The sequence below is a fragment of the Miscanthus floridulus genome, chromosome 6 (genome assembly GCF_019320115.1).
Source record: "Miscanthus floridulus cultivar M001 chromosome 6, ASM1932011v1, whole genome shotgun sequence".
Taxonomy (NCBI): domain Eukaryota; kingdom Viridiplantae; phylum Streptophyta; class Magnoliopsida; order Poales; family Poaceae; genus Miscanthus; species Miscanthus floridulus.
In genome coordinates this window covers 44,126,353-44,141,816 of record NC_089585.1, presented here as the reverse complement: position 1 = coordinate 44,141,816, position 15,464 = coordinate 44,126,353, and the positions used below count along the sequence as shown (strand labels likewise).

General features: G+C 41.0%; 1 non-coding gene across 1 annotated transcript; it reads right to left on the bottom strand.

Annotated features, from left to right (window-relative positions):
- Positions 1 to 14,824: 14,824 nt before the first annotated feature.
- Positions 14,825 to 14,933, bottom strand: LOC136461992 (small nucleolar RNA R71). The gene has a single exon (XR_010760523.1). It is a non-coding gene; the product is annotated as a small nucleolar RNA R71 (small nucleolar RNA).
- Positions 14,934 to 15,464: the final 531 nt, after the last annotated feature.

Here is a 15,464-nt window from a genome sequence, read left to right as displayed (position 1 = left end):
GCCTCCTAGAGTCTTCTAGAGTCTCCCCACGCTATTTACGGGGTGGAATTCTTTAATTTTCTTTAACGAATAGGTCCACCTTGGCAGTTTTCTGATTAAATCTTGGTAAAAACATAGATTCACCAAAACTCATGGAATTTATCAGTTTAAACCCCTAAGTCTACAGTGGTGATCCATTTTAGCCATGTATTCAAGTTATATTGATGGTTTATGACGAATGTTAACTACCGTTAACAACGGAATCATGAAAACATGTTACAATCGTGAAAGCATGGGAGATCGGCTAAATAGCCGATGCGAACATAGCATGCAGCCAGAGGCTATGTTTGACCATAAGCAAGACTTGCTAATTGGTGATTTCCGATCTATAATGCTAACAGTGGGGGTCAACCGGATCAATGGAAGCCATAATAGCAGTTCTAGACTAGATCTCATCAACTAATAAGCTTATTTAGGATCAAACACGCCTTGACCATATGCTATCTTTGATCAAGATTGGAACAGAATGACTAATCTAGCCAGAATCATTATCAAAGTGGGATGTGAACAGGATAAAATAATGAGATGATGGTTCAAAGAGATATAAAGCCGTTCTGTTTCAATCTTAATCGGGCAAGGGGTGATGTTGTTACAAATAGTAAGAGTACTAATTATAACAAGATCGATAACTAGCAAATCTATTAAAAACAAGAAGGAAACCCTACCAATCTTAATAGATTTAACCGATAACTAATTCGTATCAAAATTTGTACGAGATCGAGCTGGACCGATGCAACCTTACAAATTTTGATAAGAATCGAGGGGTAACTTGTATCAGAGATTGTAAGAGATTCGAGCCAGACAAATGCAACCTTACAATAACTGATGATAACTAACTTATATGGAGCTTACAAGAGGTCGAGCTGGACCGGTGCAACCATATAAACAAGTATAAGTCATGACGGATACTCACAAATAAACCATAGGTCGAACCTAACTGATGCAGCCCTGCTTGCCTAAAGAACTCGCTGAGATCTACTCTACTCCTACTCCTAGGGGGTGATGTAAGTTGAAAAGTAAAGGTACTGGTTTGATTGATTGGTGAGAGATGTCTATTACAATAGCCGGGGTCTAATATTTATATCCGAGGCTTGACTACAAGTCCTAGTCGAACAAGACTGGTTTCAAAATTCATAAAAGAAGACGAACATTCTAAATTAAGATAACTTGGACTCTAATCTTTCTCTTCTACGGAGTCCACCATGCTTTTCTGCTCTTGATCGCTGACATCTTCCATCGGCACATCCCATTCTTGAAACGGTGATATCATGGAATTCAGCCGATCCTGATGCGCTTTTAGCTAGCTAATCCCGAAGACACTTCGGCTTTCCTTAACAAATGGTGAAATCCAAGGGTGCTACACTAACCCAAATTTTGGTGTTAACAATTGCTAAGTGATCAATTTTATGGTAGTGTTGTCCAAGCATGTCACCTGGAGTCTACTACTATATTACCATATATTGTTCTTGTAATGATTAGTTGGTAAGTTGAATTTCATTCTAGTTTAAATTAAAGCTGATTATACACATTCTGTTTAAGTAGCCTTCTCATGCATGATAAGTGTGATACAACAATATTTGCTCTCTGCCTTTGTCTGTAATTTAAGTTCATTTAGTAATATCTCATACTTTTTTATTGACCTATCAAGGTACCTATATAGTATTTACCAAAGGAAGATTGATATTTTATAGATACACTAGATCAGATAGTTTTTACTAGATGGAGAATCACACAAATAGCACTCAGTTCAGTCAAAACAGTTACAGAGAACAATTCCGTAAGCAATGCTACAGAATGAGTAACCATTTTAATAATCTGTAGAAATTTGAAGTCCAACTGATATTTACGTAGTACTATCTGTTTACAGCTAACCACTAGTTCCATCTCATGTTGATGAGGACACCCATGGTGCCAACATGGATAGCGAGGAATATGGACGACGAGCACTTGTCTTTTGAACAGCATATGCCAGTCTTTTATTTTTGGGGCTCTTGTGTTCTTGCCCCTACTTTGATGTGCAATTATGATTTTGCCCTCGTTTTTCTAACTTTGTAATTTTGCCCTTAACTGTTCACAAGTCAACGCGATTTTGCCCCTGGTCAATGGTAAAAATAGGGGCAAATTCGCGTTAACCAGGGGCAAATTCGCGTTGACTTGTGAACAGTTAAGGGCAAAATCACAAAGTTAGAAAAACGAGGGCAAAATCACAATTGCACATCTGTGTAGGGGGCAAGAACACCATTTTCCCTTTATCTTTTGAACATGTATGGTTGAGCTTAGATAACTTACTACAATAATGTTAGATGATCTTAGCCAAAAGCTGGACGTGGCCTGTAACATGGCTGTACATGAATAACTTAGGAAGTATGTGCTAGTGGTAGTAGTAGAATTTTAGTTGGACTTGTAATTTGTGAGGTCTTATTTTGCCTTTTAGTGTAATGGTTAGATACTTGGATGAAGTTGGAATACATTGGGATTGGAATCAGATGCATATATCCAGTATTGGAATTTATTGTATTTGTGTTCTGGATTGACATTTGGACCATATGTGTGCGTTTGAAATTTAGATTGAGATTTCTCACGTTGGGTAATTTTCATGGTGGTTTATACTCTCACGAAATAACTTGTTTTCGTGGTGGTGTTCTCCCATGAAATACTATATTCTTTGTGTGTTTGTGATAGTCTCACAAAATCAATTTCATGAGGGTGACTCACGAAATCCATTTCATGACGGTGACTCATGAAATACTGAACTCTCATGAAATCAGCTCATGACGGTGACCTCTAACGAAATAGCACAAAATACTACCATGAAAACACTGATGCAAACCTGGTGGCAACATTATTTTCATGAGGGTAGCCGTCATGGACTCCCGCCATGAAAAGAATCCGTGGCGTTGAACTCTCATGAAAATGGGATTTTCGTGTGTCTATTATCGTGAGACTTGATGCGTGACGGTGTACCCTCATGCATTATTTTCGTGAGAGTAAAACCATATTTTGTGATGTGTTTAGCACTCTCACATAATCTCTAGTTTCTGGTAGTGAATTATCCCTTATACTCCCTCCATCCTTAAAAAATGCAACTATAGGAATTATTTTAGTATTGGTCAATCTACCTCAAGGTTAACTAAACTTATAGTGAATAATATTAACATTTATGTCACCAAATAGGTTTAATTATATTATGAAAATATACTTTTATAATTAATCTAATTATACTTATTTTATATTATAAATGCTAATACTTTTTTATAACTTTGGTGAAACTTCAATTTATTTTGACTTCTTGAAAAGCGAGAATTATATATTTTTTTGAGATGGAGAAAGTATACGACTAAATAATATGAGTTCCTTAGATACTATCAGTTTAGATTTATTTTTCTTTCCCTGTGTGCCATGCCACATTTGTTACTTTTACATTTTGCTACTTGGCCCTCTTACTTGGATGCCTGCCCCTACTTGCTGTGTGTCGGGGTTGAGGTTGGTGACACCATTCTCTTGCTCCTACCTGCCTTGCTTGGGGCCATCCACATGGGGCGTGCAAGACGAGGGACATGAACAAGGCTGCTGTTGGTGGTTTCACTCAGCTTGCCAAATGGTCCTGGGCGTGAGGGCCGGGTGCGCGACTCGTGCATTGAGAATTAAGTGGGTTAGCCGATCCGGTTAAGGTTCTAGGCAATAGTGCACGGGCACGGGCACATCTTGGGGTCGACCTCTATGCTCACGATTGCACCATGGAAGACGGCCAAGACCTGCTTCTTGCCATGCACCTCGTCGAGCATCATGGGGGTTTGAACGTCTCGATTTGGTTTTGTTTACACCAAAATTTGGGAAAAGACGTGGGAACTCGCAGGCTTCTAGGATTATGCCAATCAAGGAGTCTATAGAGTAAAGATTGATACCTGCTGGATCGAATGCAACACTAGATCGATTCTCTCCGAATGATGTTAGCAGATAACGATGACAGGGTATGATTGGCGCTAAGAAGATACATATCGGACTCTACAAAAGGGGAAAGATTAGAGTCCAAGTTATCTTAAAATAGGAATATTTCCTTCATACCAAAGAATTATATTGAGTCGTACTTGAGTAGGATTTATTTTAGGCTCCGGGTATAAATACCAAACCCCGGCTATTGTAGAAGACAACAATCAATCAAATACAAGTGAATTACTTTTTTTTGGCTCTAGCCACCCCTTAGGAGTAGGAGTAGAGTAGATCTCGGCGAGTTCTTCTGCGAGTATGGCTGCATCGATCCGGTTGACCTCCACTGCTTGTCTGTAAGTACCATCATAGTTTATACCTCTGTTCGTACGGCTGCATCGATCCAGTCGACCCCCACTGCGACTCTGCTATAGGCTAATTATCGACTCTTGCCTAGTTCAAGTATGGCCTGTGTGATTCTGCCTCACACCTCACTGCTTGAACTAGATCAAGGTCAAGTTATCAGCTCTATCTTAGGATGGTAGTTTTTGGTAGATTCATTAAGTTACCGATATTGCTTGTTGCTTTCATCGTTTATCTTATTATAGCAATATCACTCTGCCCGATTGAGATTGATCTGGATCAGCCTTATATCTTATTTAACCCATCATTTTCTAATCTAAAGTTGATCTAATCTACACCTTAATGATGAGTTATATTTTATCGGCTGTTTTTTTATCAATCTTAATCGTGCATAGCGTGCGGTTAAGGCATGTTCGATCTTGAGTAGATCTATTGGTTAGCGAGAACCGTTTCATGGCCCGTTATCATGGCCTATGGGATTCTGCCTCTCACCCTACTATTAGCACCGTGGAGTGGGGATCGTTAGTTGATAGATCCGTTCCTAAGAAGGCATGACCTTAACTGTGCGCTATGCCTAAATCGGCTGTTTAGCTGATATCGAGCGCTTTCACAAACAGTTCACATTATGAGATCATTGAAGTAGAGATAAGTTGAAAGATATGTTAGCCCCATAATCTTATTATTGTATTATGGCCTGTATGATTCTGCCTCATGCCCCACTGATATTAGTAATGAGTTAGGGTCGTCGAGTCTATTGTTGTTACTATGGCCTACATGATTCTGCCTCATGCCTCACTGGTCATGGTGATGGATGAGATCTAACATGTTCATTAGATTTATCTTTATTAAATGGTTAAGTAGTGTTGAATTGTCTCTCTATACAAAAAGGAGTTCGGTTACTTGTAATCATTGGCTCAGTATAAACCAATCATCATTGATATCTTATTGCCATTGATTAATATTTGCTTAAATAATATTTATCCTGAATGATAACCAATTCTTCTTATATGACCCCATGAGCTTTAATTGATTTATTCTTATGAATATGCTGGAATCGACTATTTAGTCGATCTCCTCTCATATCGGCTCTCACAGCCACACATTCAGGACTGTCTAGCAACACCGGCACGTTCCACCCTTAATTACTGATAAGCTTTCTCTCCTTGTCAATTGTAGGGTCAAATTGACTGGCACGTCTTAGGAGGATTGCGTGGGATTGACCACTCTTGCGCTAAAGCTAGGTGGATCTGCTTCATCGAGCGGACCCTTTCGGCTTGCTGCGTGTGTCCTAGGCACGAAGACGAAAATTCTATGTCGACACACATTTCTGGCACCCTGGTGGGACTCCACAATCGTCATGGTGGCTCACATCAACGACAACATCCTTATGGTACATTATGAAGACCTACCTGATGAAGATAAGGATACCATCAGCAAAGCTACAGAAGAATTTCAGAAGAAGTGTTTATTGTCCTACACCAAAACACGTGATAGCACAATTATTCAGAAATTTCCACTACCAAGAGTTCTACTACACGGGCAAATAGATACAGTCGAAGCTAAAGACCGGCATTTTGTTACGGAAGCCATAGACAAATATGTTCGTGATGCCATATCAAGCCGCAATGAAGCTTTCGTTGATGCATTTCACAACACCATGAAAGAGGCGATTCATGGAATTCTAGTTGGTCAGGTTGGATCAACTTGTTACAACATTCCAGATCCATCGACTCAAAGGACTAATCAAGTCGGTACCAGCCATCAAGAAGCGGCACCAGCTGGTAATGGTGACATCTAGACACTTCAAGGTTCATCTGAACAAACTCTAGGCACTACTATGAATCAGATACAGTACAATCCTAGACCGTCAATACAACATGTGCAATAGCCGGCGGGGCAAAGTCAGAATCAGGTGATCAATTTTGGCACATCAGGCCACATACCGTCATCGGCTCAAAAAATAGCACCATCCATTCAAAGGATCCATAGAGATATAGATCCTTATGTCTATAATCAGAGACTTCAAGTAGCAAGCCAACAAAGGACCCAACAGATTGAGATTCCACAAGGCTATCACTATGGCACGGATTATAACACCCTCCACATGATGCCAAATCCAGGATATCAAGGCACGCGGGATTTCAATCCACAGATGGGTCAGCAAGTACCGAGAAACCCAAATCCGCAAGCTGATGAGTTGCTGCTGAAGGTGACCGAGATGATGAAGAATCAGTTCGGTCTAAAGCCAAAGGGGCTGACCTTTTCATACAAACGCCCATATCCAGAATGGTATGATTTGGTCGCTCTTCCTACAAATTACAGGCTCCCAGAGTTCTCCAAGTTCACCAATCAAGATAGTACAAGCACAATAGAACATGTCAGTCGATATCTTACACAATTGGGCAAAGCGTTAGTTGAGGATGCCCATCGAGTTCCTTTCTTCTCCTTATCCCTGTCAGGGCCAGCCTTCACTTGGTTTTTGTCACTACCAGTCAACTCCATTGCCAATTGGGCTATCCTAGAAAAGAAGTTTCATACATATTTTTACACTAGGACTAGAGAAAAGAAGATAACCGATTTAACAACCATGAGACAGAGGACTAATGAATCGGACGTCGAGTTTCTTCAGAGATTCCGGGAGACTAGGAACTTGTGCTTTTCATTGAACTTGGCCGATGATCGGCTAGCTACTTTAGCTATCTAAGGAATGTTGCCAATGTGGAAAGAAAAGCTGCTAGGACAAGAATTTGACAACTTGGGTCAATTGGCTCAACGAGTAGCAGCGCTCAATATCTAATTCTAGAGTATGCGCAGAGATATCCAATTCCAGAAGAGTGCCACCGTAGCCGAAGCTTACGATCCATACTCAGTAGATGATGGCTGTGAAGATGAAGAGGAGGAGGTTGTTGCAGCTGAATGGAATTAGGGCAAGAAGATATTTAATGGTGCCAAATCCTTGGGGAAGAGGAGTCGAGGAGAGCTATGACTTTGATATCACAAAATCGGACAAGCTCTTTGACTTCTTACTTGAGAAGGGCCAGATCAAATTGCTGGACAATCATATTATGTTGCCTCCTAAACAGTTGAAGAATAAGAAGTTCTGCAAGTTCCATAATGCTACTTCTTATTCCACCAATGAATGTAGAATTTTCCGGTAGCATATACAGAGAGCTATTTAGCAAGGGAGGCTTAAGTTTGATACACCTCGGAAGATGAAGGTGGATGATAATCCTTTCCCAGGAGATCAAAATATGGTTGATGTTGGGCTATTCAAAGGAAAAACTAAGGTCCTAACATCAGCCAAATCGAGAGAAACGAGAACAGTTGATCCCAAAATGCAAATATCAGCTGATGAATATAGAGAGATTAGAAAACGTCGTAATCAGCAGAGGAGCCGATATGAACAGGGGGAAACGTCAAAGGATGGAGCAATAAAGCCGCGAGTCACATCTCGGATCCTGTTAAACAAGTGGTAGTGACAAAAGGATCAAGAATACTAGCATCAACTGGAAGAAGAGAGGTATGAAAAGAAGCAAGCCGAATCGCACTAGAATTGTCCTTTCTTCAGGTATTGCTGGAATGAAGGTTTGAAATTGCCTACTAGACATAACTGTCTAGAATGCAGCAATCAATATTAGGAGTTTAGGCAATCTCAAGTCAACCGCCAGTCTATCCATGCTCAGGATGCATATCATCATAATAACATGGATCAGCGCTTAAAAAATAAAATATTTAGGATCGGCTGGGAAAAAGAGTTGTTGACCAAGACTGGCTGATCATGAAGAAGGAAGCAACCAGAGGGAACATGTTTGGCAGGAAGGCCAATGGTGCCCTAGAGGTTTAACAAGAAGCCAAAAGAGAAGAGTGCAACGCCTAAGGAATAAGAAGATAGAGCAGACTCAGCTATCCGGTAAAACTCAAGTGTGGTGTACCAAGCAAATAGCTAATAAGAAGCAACCATCGGCTAATATCCAAATGGTTTTTCTATTGCCATTAGAATTTAGAGCTCCAACAGATCAGGAAGTTTACTCAGACTTCAATGAATCAGAGTATGAAGAGATGGTTGCCAAGTTGACGGTTACCCACCAAGCGATATTTGATAAGCCAGTCAAACATCGGCACTTGAAGGCTTTATACATGAAAGGTTTTGTTGATGGGAAGCTGATGAACAAAATGTTAGTGGATGGAGATGCTTCTGTCAATCTTATGCCTTACACTACTTTTCGTAAGCTTGGCAAGGGACTAAGAGATTTGCTTGAGACCGACATGATGCTTAGAGACTTCAGAGGGAATACATCTAAGACCCAGGGGGCAATAAACGTCGAGTTGACAATTAGGAGTAAAACTCTGCTCACCACGTTCTTTGTCATTGATGGAAAAGACTCATACAGTTTACTCCTTGGTTATGACTGGATTCACGCAAACTATTGCATGCCATCAACCATGCATCAATGTTTGATTCAATGGCATGAGGATGATGTCAGGATGGTTCACGCTGATGAGTCTGTGAGTATCGTAATAGCCGATCCAGTGTTTTGGGAATTAGGAGACTTCAAATGCCTTTCTAGCAAAATATGGGAAGGAGGCTTCCTTAGGATTAATAATGAAGGCCAACAGCTGGTTCAAGCAATCGGCTCTGAAAGTTTGTTTTAATTAGTAATCGTGGCATCGCGTCAGCCATTGATTTAAGAAAAAATAAACATTGAGTTTTAGGAATGGGTTTTGGCCGACGTATGTGAATGCTGAATTAAAGTGTAAGGGCGATTCAGAGTTAATGGATTTCTTAAGAGAAGTTCTATTTCATTTAATAGGATGCTTGACCTGAGTTGGTTAATCGCTCGACTTTTGAATGAAAAATGCATGAAGAGATGTTATCCTGACATCTGAATTTGATAGCCGATTTATTCTTGGCTCTAATAGCCGGTAACAGGAGGGTATCACGTCTAGTTCAAAAAGTAAAAATCTTCAAAGACAGTAAAAGCCGATACGATATATATCGCCTATAGAGCAAAAAAAATAAAGAGCAAGAAACATTCACAGTCGTGTGTGAAGGCGTCGCATTGAAACATATTTGTGAAAAGAACAGGAGTCTTTTGTGCATAAGATTACCCTAAGTACAAAATAATCAAAGACCTTGTTCACTACATCTTAAGCAGGTGTGATGTCCACTATGGCCTCTGCTACCATGACGAACTCTTCCAGCAGGTCCTCATGTTCTTTAGGGCCATCACCCAATGGGAAACCAGTCTCCATGGCGTGGAGTTCATACCTAGTCTCAACTTGTGCCACGGTCAGCGCCGCCGCCGCACCATGATGAACACCATGGAGGGCAATCTCCCAAACACAGGCCAAAACATCATGGAGACAAGCATTGATAAGGGAACCGTGGGCATTGATGGCATCAACAACCATGTTTGCCGCCAGTTGGAGAGACTCCAACTGCATCGTCAGGGCTGATGATCATAGAAAAGGGGGAACTATCAAGATAAAGGCAGTATATCTTTTAGCCGATTTCTGGTCTCCTCTGGCAAGGATTCAGCAGAGGAAGTGGCTAATGATCTGATTTCATCTTCATCAAAATACTCCTCAAGATTGAAAGAACAACTCTGTGCTGGAAGATCAAGTGCCTATATATAGGGGAAATCTTGATTAAAAGGTTTGAATCAGTTTGCCGCAAAATGGATGGTGAAAAGATACAATACCTTCTTTATAGTAGCCTCTATCAGAAGAGGGGGAGCAGCTGGTGATGCACCAATAACATCTGGTTGAATCGGCTCTAGATTTCTAGCGCTGATATCTACAATGGCAAGGGGAGATTTTTATTTGTGTTTATTGCAGAGGAATAGGCCGAGCACACGATTTCCTTACCATCAGGTGTATGCCGAATTGGGGAATCAACAATATGAGTATCAACAATAGGACTGTTCCCAGCATCAACAGGATCATTGTCAATAGGAGAACTGCCAGGCCCCTGCTCTTGCACAGGTATTTCCTCAGAAGATGTCTAGCATGACAAATGATTAAATAAAGGTTGGAAAACCAGGTAAATCAAAAAGTTAACGGAAAATCAAGGATAAAACTCACATTTTCTGCCATTGAGAAAGCATTGGGTGCCTCTACTAAAATCGACTTCTCCTTGGATGAAGGTTCGGTTGGTGGTGGATCAAGTGCCTGAGATAACTGTCCCACGCCCAAAGCAGACTGAGATGCGATGCTCGATAACTGTGAAGAAATTGGGATAAAAAAATTGAACATCAGTTTGAGGAGAGTGTGAATCGTTCACCTGAGCAGCTGATGGTCTTATACTATGGAGTCTTTTTCTAGTAGTGGCTTTCTGAGTTGCCCCTGGAATCACTTTGTGCTTTGGAGATTGACATGTCATGATCATGGGAGCAGCATGGGTTCCCATCAACTTCTTTAAAGAAGGTGCGATTGATCCCATCCTTGAAATTGGGCATGATGGCTAGTAATCTATCGAACGCCCTCTCCTATCCTGGCTTGGAGGCTCGAATTCAATATCCTAAAAGGGTTAGTTAGGGTAGTTGGCAAGAAGATTCACCAAGTAATTTCTCCAAAAAGAGAATGAAGGGATTACCTCACTATCAAAAGCAAATTCCCCGTCCAGAGCTATGCATTGAGGGCAGACCGGCGCACAGAAGAGATGGGAATGCCATTCTTGCCACCAGGATTCAAAGCGATTGGAAGAAAAGCTGGCCCTGACCCAGTCATGTAAGGAAAAGAAAGGAAGATCTAATCCCAATTGGAAGACTCTAGAAGCTTCTAGCACATCATAGATATCTTCCCTCGGCTTCAGGGTGTTCTTGAAGAACAGACAAGGGGGGAGTTGACCGAGGCTGAACTGACAGGCCACAAATGAAGGGTTGTAAAATTCATAGGTTGGAGGATTGCCTAGGATGGAGGAGCCTTTAATCATTTTACCATGACCATGACAAAATTCGGCTGGAAGAACACAGGACTTAATAAAAGAATTAAAGATCGCAGCCGCTGTTTCGTCCGAACAGCCGGATTCAAATCAGAATCTGAAAGAAAAAGTTAGTTCATCCTCCTCATTATAAGGTAGCCAGGTCAAGACGGCCACATCAAACGCTCTGAAATTTTTTGAAGAGATAGCCAACATCAAAGTTGATTATTATGGCTGATGCAGCCTCACCATAGTTTGTACACCGTCGAGTTCTTCCTTCTTTGCCTCTATATTCCTCACTAAAATTAGAGGAAGGAAAGCTCAAGTTTCTAAGGTCAGGCTTTACAGTCTTGTGCATGTACAAATTGAGCCACAATTATATCAGCCACCAAGGACCGCTGATAGTCTGCATCGATTCATTCTTCAATAGTTGGGCAGCCACTTGGTACATCAGATGATAAGCAGCTCCTAGCAGATATTTTCCGAGAGGGATATTCTTGCCTAATGCTAGGTGCCCCACCATAAGTTTGTGATTATAGGTTGGACCACAAGATGACCCATAGAAAATGAATCTTTCCAACCACATGTTTAGAAAGGCCACATACTCCCTTTCACTGACGATTGGTCCATCTTCAATATGATTCAGAATGTAACTTGCTCATCTAGTATAGTCTGCTATCTTGGCCAATCTCTTGGAACCAGCACTCAAATACTCATAAGGTTGCACCAATCCAGTAATCCTAAGGCCGATCAACATGTATACGTCGGCTAGAGTGATGGTCATTGGGCCGTGATAAAAAATGAAAGCATTCAGAGCATTAGACCATAAATAAGAAGCAGAAATCAAGAGTGAATCATTCCTCTCCATTTTGGACAACGAAAGTGTTAAGCATTGGTTCAAGAGGATGAATCCACTACAGACTATTTAAAGGGGATCTGGTAGGTTTCTTGACGAATAAAATCAGATGGATCAGAATCACCCATAGGCCCAAGAAAGTAAGCATTAGGGACGGCAGCTGATGGAATCAAGATCTCGTTCCTCATTTCCTAGAAATCGGGTAAAATAAATTCAGAAAGAAAGAAGATATGGGGTGGCGGCCGATACTCAGAAAATGGAAACTTGGGGTTAGGACATGGTCGACAGTCGCCATCGCGGTCAAAAATTGGTTTGGATCTAGCGAGGATCGCTTGGACGATGGCTTGACTGGAACAGATGATCGGCTAGGGTTTGAGGCCTCGGTGATGACGGCGTCGGCTATTTCAAGTTGGCTTAAGAAGAAAGGAGAAAGCAAATAGGCCAAGTCAGTTGCAAGATATATTGTTGGGATGTTATATAGAACTCGGGGCGGGGAGTCGGGAGTCGTGCGTATATCTCGGATGGTGCAGCTGCGGCGTGGTAAACCAGTGAACCGGAATTTCAGGATAAAATAATTTTATCCCAAAATTGGGGGGCATGTGTGTACACCAAAATTTGGGAAAATAGCGTGGGAACTCGTAGGCTTCTAGGATTATGCCAATCAAGGAGTCTATAGAGTAAAGATTGATACCTGCTGGATCAAATGCGACACTAGATCGATTCTCTCCGAATGATGTCAGCAGATAATGATGACAGGGTATGATTGGCGCCAAGAAGATACATATCGGACTCTACAAAAGGGGAAAGATTAGAGTACAAGTTATCTTAAAATAGGAATATTTCCTTTATACCAAAGAATTGTATTGAGTCATACTCGAGTTGGATTCATTTTAGGCTCCGGGTATAAATACCAAACCCCGGCTATTGTAGAAGACAACAATCAATCAAATACAAGTCAATTACTTTTTTCAGCTTCGGCCACCCCTTAGGAGTACGAGTAGAGTAGATCTCGACGAGTTCTTCAGCGAGTACGGCTGCATCGATCCGATCAACCTTCACTGCTTGTCTGTAAGTACCGTTATGGTTTATACCTCTATTCGTATGGCTGCATTGATTCGGTCGACCCCCACTATGACTCTGGTATAGGCTAGTTATCGACTCTTGCCTAGTTCAAGTATGGTCTGTGTGATTTTGCCTCACACCCCACTGCTTGAACTAGATCAAGGTTAAGTTATCAGCTCTACCTTAGGATGACAGTCTTTGGTAGATTCATTAAGTTACCGATATTGCTTATTGCTTTCATCGTTTATCTAATTATAGCAATATCACTCTACCCGATTGAGATTGATCTGGATCAGCCTTATATCTTATTTAACCCATCGTTTGCTAATCTAAAGTTGATCTAATCTACACCTTAAACGATAAGTTATGTTTTATCAGCTATTTTTTATCAATCTTAATCGTGCATAGCGTGCGGTTAAGGCATGTTCGATCTTGAGTAGATCTATTGGTTAGCGAGAATCGTTTCATGGCCCGTTATCATGGCCTATGGGATTCTGTCTCTCACCCCACTGTCTATTAATTGTCTCCATTAATGCCTGACCATGCTAATGCCATAGAAAGGAGTACTCTAAGTGATTTATCATTATTTATGATCAATACTTACCATATATATATCTTATCCTATGACTTACCCCTGTTATGAGTAGAATATTGGTTATGGTTTACTTCTCTATCAATTGTATAAGTTATCAATACTTGTCCATGCTAGACCTTCCCTGTGGTAAAATATAAATAACTATACCTGGAATACTCTCGGGTGAAGTGCTACAATGATATAATTATCTGTGTGCTTATAGATTCCTTTTCATTCGTATATCATTATATTCTTTCTAGTCACATAAAACGGTAAAGAACTACTAAGTATCATTCTAGTAGTGATGCTAGGCAGTACCAACAAGCATCACTAGGGATGACAACCTAGTAAAGTAATGTTAGGAGATGTAGGTAATTAATAGGAGGCTACTAAAATAAGTGATAAGTTAATAAATACCAACAAGCATTTCTGGCGCTGTTGCCAGGGAAGGTAGCTAGACAAAGGAAGTATTGATAAACGTATGCTATTTGATGTGATCGAGATAAACCACTGACATCTGCTCAAGCAGGATTTCCCTTGTTTTGTCTACTTATGTATCTTATGCAGGGTAATGTATGATCAGTTTTAACCTTTCGACAAACTACATTCAAGATCACAAAGCATTAATCAGGAGAACTAGAGCCAAACTCAAGAAAGTCCTAGCCTTAGAATCAGAAGACAACCGGACAAGGCAAAGCTTAACACTAGAATTTGAAGCCATGGCTAACAAGACTCTTTGTGAATTCTCTGCTCCAACCACAGCCAACATCCGTACTGGACCCAATGTCAATGTTGGAGACAATGGATTCAAGCTCAAGCCAACTCTCATCAACATGGTGCAAGCTAGCTAGTTTTGTGGAAAGGCACATGAAGATGCAAGTGCACATCTCCAACACTTCTTGGAGATCTGTAGCACTTTCACCATTAAAGGAGTAACCAAGGATGCCATACTACTTCACCTCTTCCCATTCTCACTTTTGGGGAAGGCGAAGCAGTGGTTCTACGCCAAAAGATAGAAATACTACATGGGATAACTGCTCCACTGCCTTCCTAGCAAAGTTCTTTCCCACGTGTAAGATCAATGCTTTGCGTGAGAGAATTTCAAGTTTTTAGCAACAACATGATGAATCTATTCTTGAGGCATGGGAACACTTTCAAGACTACATTGTAGAATGTCCCCATCATGGGATGGAAAATTGGCTACTTATGCAGATATTCTACCATGGGTTGACCAACAGTACCCGTGAGACTATGGATGCTGCTGCTGGAGGTGCTTTCCTATCACTCACACTTCCAGCTATGATAACTCTCATGGAGAAGATGGCCTCCAACCAAGGTTGGAATGAAGAACGAGTTTAGACCCACAAGAGGGGTGGAGGTATGCATCAACTCAAGGAGGTAGACATGCTGTCTGCCAAGTTGGACCTGTTGATGAAGAAGCTCAAAGAACGAGCTAATGAGAAGAAAGAAGTAATGTACATTCATGATTCCCACATGACATGTGAAGAGTGTGAAAACACTGGGCATTCAGTGAACAACTGCCCTAAAATTCATGAGGATGTGAACTTTGTCAACAACTACTATCGTCCTCAACAAAATCAAGGATGGAATTAGCAACAGAGGCCAAACTACCAAAGTAACTACCAAGGTAACCTTAAGCTTACTACTACACGAAGCCATCGACGGGAAGGTGGATAGATTATTATCTACCCGACAAGAAG